The sequence below is a fragment of the Pelobates fuscus genome, chromosome 3 (assembly GCF_036172605.1).
Source record: "Pelobates fuscus isolate aPelFus1 chromosome 3, aPelFus1.pri, whole genome shotgun sequence".
Taxonomy (NCBI): Eukaryota; Metazoa; Chordata; class Amphibia; order Anura; family Pelobatidae; genus Pelobates; species Pelobates fuscus.
The window spans coordinates 264,945,522-264,960,041 of NC_086319.1; the positions used below are offsets into that span (position 1 = coordinate 264,945,522).

Below are 14,520 nucleotides of genomic sequence, written 5' to 3' on the forward strand. Positions count from 1 at the left end.
TTCCCTGCCAATTGATCACTGACTACAGTGATCAATTGGCAAGGATTACATTTTACTATGATCTGATTTTTTTTAAAATTCTTTCTTTTTTTAACCCTCAGGGGTTAAATTTATTTTATTAATTAATTTAAGTATTTTAAAATTATAAATTTAGCTAGCTGGGGTGGGTGAAAGTTAGTGGGGAATTGGGGGATTTTGTGTTAGGCTAGCCAGGGGTTAACATTAAAAAAAGTTGTAAAATAAGTTTTAAAAAGTTAAAAATTAAGTTAAAAAAAGTCACCCCGACCAGGTCGGTTTCATACCCGGGAGGGAGGCCAGGGACAACACCATCAGAGCCCTCAACATACTCCACACAGCCAAGACCGGCAAACGAGAGGTTGTGCTCCTGTCAACAGATGCCGAAAAAGCGTTTGACCGGGTGGACTGGACCTTCCTCTCGGAGACACTGCACCACATGGGCTTCGGCTCCCACATGCGAACCTGGGTGGCCGCCCTGTATACCACCCCAACGGCACGCATTCGGGTCAACGGGGCATTAACGAAACCGTTCAGCATCCACAACGGCACTTGCCAGGGCTGCCCCCTGTCACCCCTCCTGTTTGCCCTCACTCTCGAACCCTTTCTGGGGGCGGTCAGATGAACGGGGGCATCGCGGGGACCCGCATTGGCGGGGCGGAACACCGTGTTGCGGCATACGCGGACGATATGCTCTTCTTCCTAGAACAGCCCAGAATCTCGACCCCGAACCTGCTAGAGGCGTTCAAACAGTACAACAAATTCTCTAACTTGAAACTCAATTTAGAAAAGTCGGAGGCGATGCCGCTGGCACAGGACACGGCCCTAACACGACACTTCGAAGCACACTTCCCGTTCAAAATATGCACGACAAACAGGGCCGGACTGGGATAAAAATTCGGCCCGGGCATTTTTTTATCAGAGCGGCCCACTAAGAAGGGGCGTGGCAGAGAGGGTGTGTTTTGTCATCACTAACGACAAACACGCCCCCTTCTCAAAGTGCAGGCCAGGGCAGACCATGCGCAGAGCTCTGCTAAAGATCTCTAGCATGAGAAAAAAGCCCTGTATTTGTTCTGCACAGTGCAAGCAAATTTAATAACATGCTTGCACTGTGTTTCCTTGCAACTTGTCTCTGGTGTCTCTATAAATGGATACCAGGAGACAAAAATGCCAGGAAAGAGTATTGTGCATGTGTTTGGAGCTTGCTTGTGGGATTGTGTGTGTGTATAGTGTGAGCTGATTGTGGTGTGGTATTGTGTAATAAGGTCGGTTTTAGTTGTGTTGTGTTTGTGGTGTAATGTAATGCATATGTGGCTAGGGGCTGTAGAGAATGTGTGTATAGGGGATGTAGCAAGTGTGTGCATACAGGCTATAGTGTGTGTGTGTGTGGGTGTGTGTATATATGTGATGTAGTGTTTGTAGAGAGTGTGTGTTTAGGGGTGTAGTATGCGTTTGCTTACAAGGAATCTAGTGTGTGTATAGGGGATCCAGAGTGTGTGTATATATATATATATATATATATATATATGTGTGTGTGTGTGTATGTTTGGAAGTATTGTGTATGTGTGTTGGGGAGGTTCTGTGTGTATGTGAGGGGTGCAGTATGTGTGTATGATGGATGCTGTGTATGATGTGTGTGAGGGTGCTGAGTGTGATGTGTGTGAGTCCTGAGTGTGATAGTGCTGTGGATGATGTGTGTGAGTGCTGAGGGTAATGCGTGTGAGAGTGCCGAGTGTGATAGTGCTGTGGATGATGTGTGTGAGTGCTGAGGGTAATGCGTGTGAGAGTGCCGAGTGTGATAGTGCTGTGGATGATGTGCGTGAGGGCTGAGTGTGATGTGTGTGAGAGTGCTGTGTATGATGTGCTTTGTGATAGTGCTGAGTGTGATGTGTGTGTGAGTCCTGAGTGTGATGTGTGTGAGAGTGCTGAGTGTGATGTGTGTGTGAGTCCTGAGTGTGATGTGTGTGTGAGTCCTGAGTGTGATGTGTGTGAGAGTGCCGAGTGTGATAGTGCTGTGTATGATGTGCGTGAGTGCTGAGTGTGATGTGTGTGATAGTGCTGTGTATGATGTGTTTTGTGATAGTGCTGAGTGTGATGTGTTTTGTGATAGTGCTGAGTGTGATGTGTGTGTGAGTCCTGAGAGTGATGTGTGTGAGAGTGCTGTGTGTGAGAGTGCTGTGTGTGAGTGCTGAGTGTGATGTGTGTGAGAGTGCTGTGTGTGAAAGTGCTGTGATGGGTTTGAGAGTGCTGTGTGTGATAGTAGTGAGAATGATGGGAGTGAGAGTGCTGTGTGTGATGGGAGTGAGAGTGCTGTGTGTGATGGGAGTGAGAGTGATGGGAGTGAGAGTGCTGTGTGTGATGGGAGTGAGAGTGATGGGAGTGAGAGTGCTGGGAGTGAGAGTGATGGGAGTGAGAGTGCTGTGTGTGATGGGAGTGAGAGTGATGGGAGGGAGAGTGCTGTGTGTGATGGGAGTGAGAGTGATGGGAGTGAGAGTGATGGGAGTAAGAGTGATGGGAGTGAGAGTGCTGTGTGTGATGGGAGTGAGAGTGATGGGAGTGAGAGTGCTGTGTGTGATGGGAGTGAGAGTGCTGTGTGTGATGGGAGTGAGAGTGCTGTGTGTGCTGTGTGTGAATGTTAGAAGGGATTGAGTGTTGGGGGGGTAAAATAAAATGTAGCATTATGCCCCCCCTCCCTTCTTACCTGTAGCCTGGGAGGTGGGGGGGTACCGGCACGCTGGTGAGTGAGAGGGGGGGACCGGCACGCTGGTATCTTCCCTGGCGGTCCAGTGGGTGAGTGAACTCTAGCCTGCGAGGCTAGAGTTCACTCTCGCGAGATCCGGTCGTTGCCATGGCAACGCGCCGGATCTCGCGAGAGGAACCCGGCGGAGCTGCAAGATAGAGCTCCGCCGGGTCCTCTCCCTCCCCAGCCGCATGTCTCTCCAAGTGGGCCGGTGAGGGAGATCTCTGATCTCCTCACCGGCCCTTCATTGAAAACAGCGGGGCCGGCGCTCGGATAGTGCCAGCCCTGCATAGACCGGCAGGGGAGGTCCTGGGACTTCCCCTGCCGGCCTCGGCCCCTGGCCACCGCGGCCCACCGGGCATTTGCCCGGTGTGCCCGATGGCCAGTCCGGGCCTGACGACAAAGCTCAGATACCTTGGCGTCTGGTTGCCAAAGGATCTCTCGCAGATCTATCAACTGAATTTCGCCCCTCTCCTCGTAACGCTACAACAGGACTTAAGGCGATGGACGTCCAAATACATATCGTGGTTTGGCCGCATTAGCGCTATAAAAATGAACATCATGCCGCGCATCTTCTATCTGTTTCAGACGCTGCCTACCACCATCCCCCTAGTCTTCTTCAAGACACTAACAACCAATGTTAGGCAGTTTGTCTGGAACAAAAGGCCTACACGAGTCCGGAGGACGATCTTGGAGCGAACAAAAGGTAGGGCATTAGGGGGGAGGGTGAGGATGCCAGGCTGTATTTCGTGTGGGTGTGGTCCCATAATCTAAGTGAGTTTAGAATCGCCGGGCATGTAACTCTGAGTATAGGTCTTTGTTCTCTCGGAACCCACATGGCAAATTGTGGTAGGTCCGCCCCTATCATAAGGGATTCAATATCTACCCATTTCCTTTTGCCTGGGGGAGTGTGCCACATCGCCACCTGAGCTAGTTGGGCAGCTAGGTAATAATAATATAGGCACGGCAGCCCCAGTCCCCCCCTTGTTTTGTGTCTATAAAGGATCTGTCTTGAAATCCGGGGGCGTTTATTTTGCCAGATAAATGTGCTTATGGTTCGTTGCAGTGGTTGTAATTGGGCTTTTGACAGTTGCAGTGGTAATGCCTGGAACGTGGGAGGATATTCATTTTAACAGTGTGAATCCGTCCCACCCACGATATTGGTTTGTCAAGCCACCTGTCCAGGTCTTTTGCTAGGGTTTTGAAAATGGGAGAGTAGTTGTATTGGAATAGTTTACTGGGGTCTGCGGTTAAGTGGACTCCTAAATATTTAATGGAGGTGTGCTCGATGCGTATCTTGTGTTCGTGTCCTATCTTTGTAGCGTCATTTGCCGACATGCCCACAGGAAGCGCGCTGGACTTGGCCAGATTCACTACATAGCCCGAGATTTCCCCGTATCTCAGGAGGACTTCTTGCAGAGCCGCCATGGATTGGGATGGGTTAGTGAGGGTTAGCAATACGTCATCGGCGTAGGCCGAGACCAGGAACTCGCTGCCCCCCACTGTGATTCCAGTGATTCTGGGGTGCTGCCTAAGGGTCTGCAGCAGGGGTTCAAGGGCTAGAACAAACAGGAGTGGGGATAGCGGGCATCCCTGCCTGGTACCATTGTGAAGGCTGAAGGGGTGGAGGGGAGCCCCCGAGATCTGGACCTGGGCTCGGACATTGCTATACATCGCTCTGATGGGTGCAATGAATTCCCCTGGCAGCCCTAGGTGCTCTAGCACTGTGAACAGGTAAGTCCAGGTCACCCTGTCAAAGGCCTTTTCGGCGTCTAGTGATACAATTAGTGACGGGGTATTCAGGGTGGCCTGTCTCCATATTAGATCTATATTGCGCCTAGTATTTTTGAAAAGTTGCCGTTCGGGGACAAAACCGACCTGATCTGGGTCTATAAGTGACGTCAGGAGAGGGTTTAGGCGGGACGCTAGGACCTTGGCTAGTATCTTCATGTCGTGGTTTATCAAGGAGATTGGCCTATAGCTAGACGGGAGCATGGGGTCTTTCTCAGGTTTGGGTAGCAGCACTATGGTGGCCAAGGACATGTCCTGGTCTGGGACACCACCGTTCCTGAGTTCTGTAAACAGTCGGAGGAGGCGGGGTGTTAGCTCTTCCCTGAACGCCTTATAGTATCCGCCGTCAAAACCGTCGGGACCTGGTGATTTATTACCCTTTAGGGCTGTTATGGCCTTATCTATTTCTTCTTCAGTAATATCCGAGGCCAGGACTGCCCGGGCCTCGGGAGGGAGCGTGGGCAGTCGTAGGTCAGCGAGGAAGTTGTTAATGTCAGTGAGTTCGGTCGCACTACTGCCTGCCGTACTTGGGGTATGGTTGTATAGATGTTTGTAGTATTGTGTGAAGATTGCCGCTATCTCTGTCGGGGAGGTTTTGGTCGTTCCGTCCGGGTGCCTGATCGCGGTGATGTGTTTCCGTCTCTCAAAGCGTTGGTGTGGTCGGGTGGGCTAACAAAACACTATTGGCACCTGCCTCTTGCCCTGCCCTCTGAGCAGGGCACCCACTCCCCAAGAGTCTTATTGGGGTGTTGGGGACCCCAGACGCGGAACACGCATCTCGGGCCCGCGTCCAGCCCCCCATCCGCATGTTACGGTGGTAGGAGTCGCTGTGGATAGGGGGTATATGATGTGCCACGGGTTCTATGGTTACTCATGAAGGTTGAGTGGGTGCAAAGGCCCAAGCAGAGTGGCGGTTGAGCTGGTGGGGGGGGGGGAGGGAGGGGGAAGCATAAACTGGCAGGGGCAGTCTGGTAGGGGGTCGGTTTAACAGAGGCCATCACCAGCTATAGCCACAGCGCCCGGAGGCGGTGTAGCAACGTGTGACAGGTATTAGACAAGTTAATGACTGAGTCTCTAAGAGTCCATGGGGACCATAGTCCAGCATTGTTCTCGCCCCAAGGCGCAGGATGTCCCAGGTGGGGATGGTGCTGCGGTCTGCGGTGTCTTGTGGGCCTCCTACATGACTCTGTGGTGCATTGTGCACCCCCGGGGTGGGAATGTCCGGCCCCCACTCCCCACCCAAAGGAAAACTGCAAAGCTCTGCAAGTCCCGCCAGTGCCCCTGCTCAGTGTCCAAAGTCCCGATAAAGGGCCCGCTGCCTGCGGGTCCAGGCCGCCATAGAGAGTGGCTTGCGGTCAGAGTAAGTCCCGGTCCCCCGCCCAAGGAGTCCCCCACTGTCCCCAATGGTAAGTCAATAGATTAGTGGTAGTCCCCAATATGAGAAAGTCAGTCTGAGACCTGCTTATACGATACCCTTACAGCCGCTAACGTCCATTTCCTCCGGCCTCCTGCCATTCAGTCGGTAAGCTGCTCAAGTCCTCAGGCGTGGTGGGCACCGTGGGCAAGTTGAGTGGCGGTTGTAGCCCCAGGCTGCGAAATAGATTATTTGGGTCTCCGTTCTGCAGAAGGACGTGTGTTCGGCCCTCTTTGAACGCCAGGAGCTTGAAAGGGAATCCCCAGGCATATTTGATTCCGGCCCACCTGAGGGCTTCAGTTATAGGCTTCCACTCACGTCGGCGCTGTAAGGTGCTCGGTGCTAAGTCTTGAAACAGGGTGATATCTGCCCCCCTGAATTTTATGGGGCCTTCACTGCTCTTGCGTAGCAGGGCTTCCTTTGTCTGGTAGTGTAGGAATCAAATGACCACATCTCTGGGGTATGCTGTGTCCGTCCTCCTGGGGCGCAAGGCCCTGTGTGCCCTTTCTATGGTCCAGTGATCTTGTGGGATATCAGGTAGTAGGGGTTGAAGCACCTCCAGCACGAGGCCTCTAACCAGCCCTTCTTCCTCACCCTCAGGCAGACCCCTCAGCCTGAGGTTATTGCGCCTCGATCTGTTCGCCATATCTTCTATCATAAGTTCAGCGTCAGATAGGCAGTGTGTGAGATTGTTCACTTGGGCCACAACAGCATTATGGGCCTTAGTGGTAGATTCCAGGCGAGTCTCAAGGCGATGTGTCCTAGCTCCAAGAGCCTGGATCTCGGTTTGCAGCAGGGCGGTCGACCTTACAATCTCCCCGGCCAGGTAGGTACGCACCTCGGATAATTTGGTGAGTATCTGGGAGGTGTCGCCAGGAATCGTGTGTTCGCCGGGTGCTCCACGTGGCGACGGCGGCTGGGATGCCGCGCCATCTTCGGCGCCATCTTGTGGGTCCTGTTGGCTGTTTCTGTGGGCGGCAAACAGGCCCGCGACAGTGTTGTTGCCCTCTGGGCCTCTCTTGGTTGCCTTCTTGGATTGTCGTTTCTCCATTTGGGAGGTTGTGGGTAAGTCTGTGAGGCTAATGTTAGCTGAAGCAGCGCGGTCGGAGCGGAGCTCTAGTCGGACACGTCCAGCTCCCTTGACGGTCAGGCCACGCCCCGTTTCTCTACTTTTTAAACCATATATTTTATTTATATTTTATATTTATATTTTGGTTTTATGTGTATTTACCTAAGGTTGTTTTGACACTTTCTACGTAGCCATTTTACCGCCAACCTCTGCTAAATATTGGAGTAAAATTGTGTTTTTTGGGGGTTTTCGCACACAAACTTATAACAAAGAACTTCTCATGTGTATTTTGTAAATTTGGTGTGTGCTATTCCTGTACAAAGTTTTATTATGTGTTCAGTTACTTCTGCTGAGTACAACGGTACCCCCATTGTATGTCTTTGGCACTATTTCGTGAAGCTACAGTGCCATATAGGAGACCTGTCCTTTTCAGTATTCACAGTAGAATTTTGAGAGACGGATTTAATGAGCCTATGCTTCCATTTGGGGTATTATAGTAGTTTGACTGTTCAAAAAAAACCCACAAAGGCCTACCATTTGTAAAAGTAGACACTCCAGGGTATCTCGTAAGGTGCATATTGTGCCTTAACATGCCCCCATTTTTTTACCATTACATGCCAAAGTATGTGGTAAAAAATAATTTTGTGCATATTTTACATACGGATTGCATTTTTGCTGGGCATTTTGTATATTTCATGTGTGCCACTAAGTTCAAACCCCCCAAATTATGCTCAGCTAAGTCTTCTGAGTAAAAGGACACCCCCATTGTATGTCTATGGCACTATTTCGTGAAGCTACAGTGCCATACAGGAGACCTGTCCTTTTCAGTATTCACAGTAGAATTTTGAGAGACGGATTTAATGAGCCTATGCTTCCATTTGGGGTATTATAACAGTTTTACTGTTCAAAACACCCCACAAAGGCCTACCATTTGTAAAAGAAGACACTCCAGGGTATCTCATAAGGTGCATATTGTGCCTTAACATGCCCCCATTTTTTTACCATTACATGCCAAAGTATGTGGTAAAAAATAATTTTGTGCATTTTTTACATACGGATTGCATTTTTGCTGGGCATTTTGCATATTTCATGTGTGCCACTAAGTTCAAACCCCCCAAATTATGCTCAGCTAAGTCTTCTGAGTAAAAGGACACCCCCATTGTATGTCTATGGCACTATTTTGTGAAGCTACAGTGCCATATAGGAGACCAAGCCATATCAGTTTTGACCGAACTTTGAATTTTGACGCCGGGCCTATGTGCAATTTCCAAGCATCTTTGCAGGTTTTAAATTCAAACTACCCCACAAAGGCATGGGCGTAGGAACCGGGGGGGATGGGGGGGACGCATCCCCCCCAGCAAATCATGCGGGGGGGACAGGTAATGGGGAAATCCCCCCCAGCTCCGCCGGCCCCCCTTTTGCTGCAGCCGCCCGAGCGCTCTGCAGAGAGCCTCAGGCGGCTGCAGCTCTGCCCGGGCGCAGCCAGAGGAGAGAGGCTGACAGGAGGGAAGCGCTCAGCGCTCCCTCCTGTCACTCCCTCAATGTAGCGTGGCCGAGCCCTGCATAGTCCGCCGGTACAGGGAGCATCTGTCTCCTGTACCCGGCCGGACTAAAAGGAAGTGAACACTGAGTGTGCACTTCCTGTTAGTCCGCCGGATACAGGAAACAAAAGCTCCCTGTACCCGCGGACAGTACACAGCTCGGCCACGCTACAACACAGGTAGGGGAGGGGGGAAGAAAGAAACAGGGAGGGAGGGGGAAAGAAACAGGGAGGGAGGGGGGAAGAAAGAAACAGGGAGGGAGGGGGGAAGAAAGAAACAGGGAGGGAGGGGGGAAGAAAGAAACAGGGAGGGAGGGGGGAAGAAAGAAACAGGGAGGGAGGGGGGAAGAAACAGGGAGGGAGGGGGGAAGAAAGAAACAGGGAGGGAAGAAAGAAACAGGGAGGGAGGGGGGAAGAAAGATACAGGGAGGGAGGGGGGAAGAAAGAAACAGGGAGGGATGGGGGAAGAAAGAAACAGGGAGGGAGGGGGAAGAAAGAAACAGGGAGGGAGGGGGAAGATAAAGAAACAGGGAGGGAGGGGGAAGATAAAGAAACAGGGAGGGAGGGGGGGGATAAAGAAACAGGGAGGGAGGGGGGGATAAAGAAACAGGGAGGGAGGGGGGGGGATAAAGAAACAGGGAGGGAGGGGGGGATAAAGAAACAGGGAGGGAGGGGGGGATAAAGAAACAGGGAGGGAGGGGGGGGATAAAGAAACAGGGAGGGAGGGGGGGGATAAAGAAACAGGGAGGGAGGGGGGATAAAGAAACAGGAAGGGAGGGGGGATAAAGAAACAGGAAGGGAGGGGGATAAAGAAACAGGAAGGGAGGGGGATAAAGAAACAGGGGGGATAAAGAAACAGGGAGGGGGGATAAAGAAACAGGGAGGGGCGGAGAAAGAAACAGGGAGGGAGTAGGGGGGAGAAAGAAACAGGGGGGGGAGACAGAAACAGGGAGGGGGAGAAAGAAAGAGGGAGGGGGGAGACAGAAACAGGGAGGGGGAGAAAGAAAGAGGGAGGGGGGAAAGAAACAGGGGGGGGGAAGAAACAGGGAGGGAGGGGGGGGAAAGAAACAGGGAGGGAGGGGGGAGAAAGAAACAGGGAGGGAGGGGGAGAGAAACAGGGAGGGGGGACAGGGAGGGAGGGGGGACAGGGAGGGAGGGGGGGGAGAAAGAAAGAAACGGGGGGAGAAAGTGAGTGACAAGGGGGGGACAGAGGGAGAGGGGGGAGAAAGAAAGGGAGGGAGAGGAGGGAGAAAGAAACAGGGAGGGAGAGGGGGGAGAAAGAAACAGGGAGGAGGGGGGGAGAAAGAAACGGAGGGAGGGGGAGAAAGAAACAGGGAGGGAGGGGCGGAGAAAGAAACAGGGAGGGAGTAGGGGGGAGAAAGAAACAGGGAGGGAGTAGGGGGGAGACAGAAACAGGGAGGGGGGAGAAAGAAACAGGGAGGGGGGAGAAAGAAACAGGGAGGGAGGGGGGAGATAGAAACAGGGAGGGGAGAAAGAAACAGGGAGGGGGCAGAAAGAAACAGGGAGGGAGGGGGGGAGAAAGAAACAGGGAGGGGGAGAGAAACAGGGAGGGGGACAGGGAGGGAGGGGGGGAGAAAGAAAGAAACGGGGGGGAGAAAGTGAGTGACAAGGGGGGACGGAGGGAGAGAGGGGGAGAAAGAGTGACAAGGGAGGGGGAGAGAGAGTGACAAGGGAGGGGGAGAGAGAGTGACAAGGGAGGGGGAGAGAGAGTGACAAGGGAGGGGGAGAGAGAGTGACAAGGGAGGGGGAGAGAGAGTGACAAGGGAGGGGGAGAGAGAGTGACAAGGGAGGGGGGAGAGAGTGACAAGGGAGGGGGAGAGAGAGTGACAAGGGAGGGGGAGAGAGAGAGAGTGACAAGGGAGGGGGAGAAAGAGAGTGACGAGGGAGGGAGGGGAAGAAAGAGAGTGACGAGGGAGAGAGATTGACATCCATCACACACACACACACACACAATCACACAATCATGCCACCCTTACACACACAGAAACACACAATTCATCCTTACACACACTCAATGCACCCCGTGCACACACACACAATCATGCAATCCTTACACACACAGAAACACACAATGCATTCCTTACACACACACACTGCATCCCGTACATACACAGAATCACACCTTGCAGCCCTTACACATACAAACACAGATTCACACAATGCATTCCTTACACACATATCAGGACATCCCCTACACACTCCACCCCCTGTGAACAAACTCATTGGTGGAACGTGAAGGTGGACCCTGGGACCCAGACCTTGAGCTGTGTAAAGGGCCCCCAAAAAATGGAGCTGATTCCCGTTCTCACAGAACATTGATTTTTGGGACCACAGTTACAAACAGCCTCCAGAGAGCCTGTTCTACACCAGACCAGTGGAGCCAGACTGCAGCTAGAGCCCATCATCATCCTCATCTGGTTGTAAGTAGGAAATCTAGCATATTATTCGTGGCACTAATCTCTAATTTACCTCACATTAAAGAAACACTATAGTTCCCAGAAGCACTGCAGCTTAATGTAGTGGTTCTGGTGTCTATAGCCTGTCCCTGCAGACCTTTTAATGTAAACACGGCGGCACTCCAGCACTGGCGTTAGTTAACATGGCAGAAAAATAATTGGAAAGGGTTAGGGGGGCTACTAATAAGCATAGGGGGAGAGGGGTAGGTAGAAAAATAATTGGAAGGGTTTAGGGGGGGCTACTAATATGGATGGGAGGAGGGGGGAGGTAGAAAAATTATTGGAAGGGGTTAGGGGAGTACTAATATGAATGGAAGAGGTAGGGTGGGTTATAATATGCATGGAAGGGGTTAGGGGGTACTAATATGCATGGAAGTGGTTAGGGGGTACTAATATGCATGGAAGAGGTAGGGGGTTAAAATGCGTGGAAGGGGTAGGTGGGGTTCTTTTGTGCATGGAAGGGGTATGGGTGGTTCTAATATTCATGGGAAGGGTAGGGGTGGTTCTAATCAGGAGGATCCCGGCGCTGTATACGGGTAAGTAAAACCCCTTCCTTGTAGTGACCCTTTAATGTTATTATTTAATCATTTATATAGCGACTGCAAATTCCGTAGCGCTGTACAATGGGATAAACAACTCCTAGTTTACGGAATAAGAATATACCCGGTGACTAAAAATGCTATCCCCCCCAGATTTTTTGGGGTTCCTACGCCCATGCACAAAGGCCTACCATTTCTTAAAGTAGACACCCCAGGGTATTTCAAAAGGCATATTTTGAACCTTAGCGTGGGATCATTTTTCCGCTAGCTTGTACCAGGTGTAGTGGTAATAAGCGTTTTTTCTGCCTTTTTGACACACAAAGTGAGTTTGCACAGTATATTTTGCAAACCTTATGTGTACTACCACTGTATAATACTTCATATGTTGCTCAGCTATGTCTGCTGAGTACAAAAATACCCCCGTATGTACCTTTGCCAGGTATATGTGGACATCGGAGGGGCACATTTGGGACAGAGCCATTCCATTTTTTTTCAAATTTTGAATTTTTACGCTGTGCCCATGTCCCATTTTAGAGTATTTTACCAGGCTATATAATCCAAATACCCCATAAAGCCATACCATTTCTTAAAGAAGACATCCCAGGGTATTTCAAAAGGCATATTTTGAACCTTAGCGTGGGATCATTTTTCCGCTAGCTTGTACCAGGTGTAGTGGTAATGAGCGTTATTAAATGTATTTTTTTACTTTTTAAAACTTTTTTTACTTTTTAAAACTATTTTTTAAACTTTTGTTTTGATTATTCATTTTTTTAAAGTTTCCTAAACTTTCGTAAAACTTTTTTTTACAGATTTAACATTTTTCTAAGCTTTTTTTTTTACGTTAACCCCTAACTAGCAGTAAGCAGCACTAACAGTAAATTCCCCATTTTCCCATAACTCCCACCCACCCCAGCTAGCAAAATATTTAATTATACAATATTTAAATTAGTTAATTAAATAAATTTAACCCCTGAGGGTTAAAAAATAAATAAAAGTTAATCGTCAGGGGTTAAAAAAAAAATTAGAACAGTATAATACTGTGATCTGTATTTTGATCACTGTAGGCAGTGATCGACTGGCAGGGAAGGGGTTAATTTTTATTTGGACTGGGTAAAGGGTTTATTTTTTTAAATTTTTTACTTAAATGTTATTAAAACTTTTTTTTTAACTTAATTTTTTAACTTTTTAAAGCGTATTTTTAAACTTTTTTTAACGTTAACCCCTAGTTAGCGTAATACTAAATCCCCCAATTCCCCACTAACTTCCACCCTCCCCAGCTAGCTAAATTTATAATTTTAAAATATTTAAATTAATTAATAAAATAAATTGAACCCCTGAGGGTTAAAAAAAAAAAAGAATTAACCCTCAGGGGTTAAAAAAAAATCAGATCTTAGTAAAATGTAATCCCTGCCAATTGATCACTGTAGTCAGTGATCAATTGGCAGGGAAGGGGTTAATTTTTTATTAAAATGGGTAAAGGGGGGGTAAAGGGGGGGGGGATTTTAATTTTACTATATTTTCTTTCCACCAGGGGGCAGGATCACTGAAGATCCGTCTCCCTGCACTTCACACAGAACCAGGAAGTGCAGGGAGGCGGAGGTGAGTATACACAGCACATGTGCCCGCTCTGGCATGCTGTCAGAGCGGGCACATGTACTCTGACAGCCCGATCCGGTGCTCCTGGTCTGCCTCTAATGCAGAGGCAGACCGGAGCACCATTAACCCCGCGATCGCCGCGATTGCGGCGATCTGGGGTTAATTTTAACGGGTGACGGACGAGGTCCGTCACTCGTCATTAACGCATTCCCCTGAGTGACGGACCTCGTCCGTCACTCGTCGTTAAGGGGTTAAACTCAGGACAACATTTTGAATCTATTTAGCATTTTTTTCATTAGCTTTTGTAGATAAGTAAAAGATGTTTCAAGTAAAAGTCCAAAAACATGTTATTTTTTAAATTATTCACCATATTTGTTTTTTTAAGTAAAATATATGACATGATACAAATAATGGTATGTAAAGAAAGCCCTTCTTGTCCTGAAAAAACAATGTATAATTTGTATGAGAGAGAGGAAAATTACAGATAAACACAAACACCACAAAAGTGTTAAAACCGCTCTGGTCCTTAACGTACAACATGGCCAAAACAGGCCGGTCCTTAAGGGGTTAAAAAAAATGGAAAGAGAGAGTTAGTGCTATACAGGCAACAAAAGGGTAGAACCCCCAGTACTTGTACCCTGTAGGGATTACCAACATTCTAACCAACCTTGATGCCTAGGAACATATTTAACCTAAGGCAGTAAGTTCAGGGGGGGCAGGATCAGGATACTATTAATTGAAATATTACGATTTATTTTCTTCACACAGTGTCAGCTTCACTTAAAGCAGTTGCACCTTTTCCTATACACAGCACTAGGTGGCCAGTGGCTCCATCGCCCTCGAGTGCTGAACGGCAAGGGGTGCACATCATGTAGCATGGTTACTATCCAGTAACGTCCTGCTGCCTGTGGTTCTTCCTTAGCAGAGAGTGGGTGAGTGCCAGAATATAAAGCTATATGTTGGCACACTCTGCCTTTTCCTGTGCAGGGTCCTTCCTTCACACTTTCCCATTAGACACCAATAATGGCTACAGTCACTGCTCTCTACCTAACTTTCAACGCTGATATAAGTGATCTTGGGAGTGAGGATAAATGTAATGGGTGAGGAGTGATGAGAGATGTTGTTGTGGTGATGCCAAGCATTATAAAACTTCCTATTGATTTTGTCATCATTATAGTTTCATCATCTACATGCACTATGTGGCCAACACATAGACATTTGACCTATCACACCTACATGAGCTTGTTGGACAACCCGTTCCAAAAACCATCAGTAAGAATATGGAGTTGACCTCCCCTTGCGGCTACAACAGTCGTCACTCTTCTGGAAAGGTTTTCAA

General features: G+C 49.2%; 1 protein-coding gene across 1 annotated transcript in view; it reads left to right on the top strand.

Moving 5' to 3' along the window:
* DOK2 (docking protein 2) overlaps positions 1 to 14,520 on the top strand; it is a 48,419-nt gene that overhangs the window by 18,572 nt on the left and 15,327 nt on the right. The gene's annotated exons all lie outside the window — the stretch shown is intronic.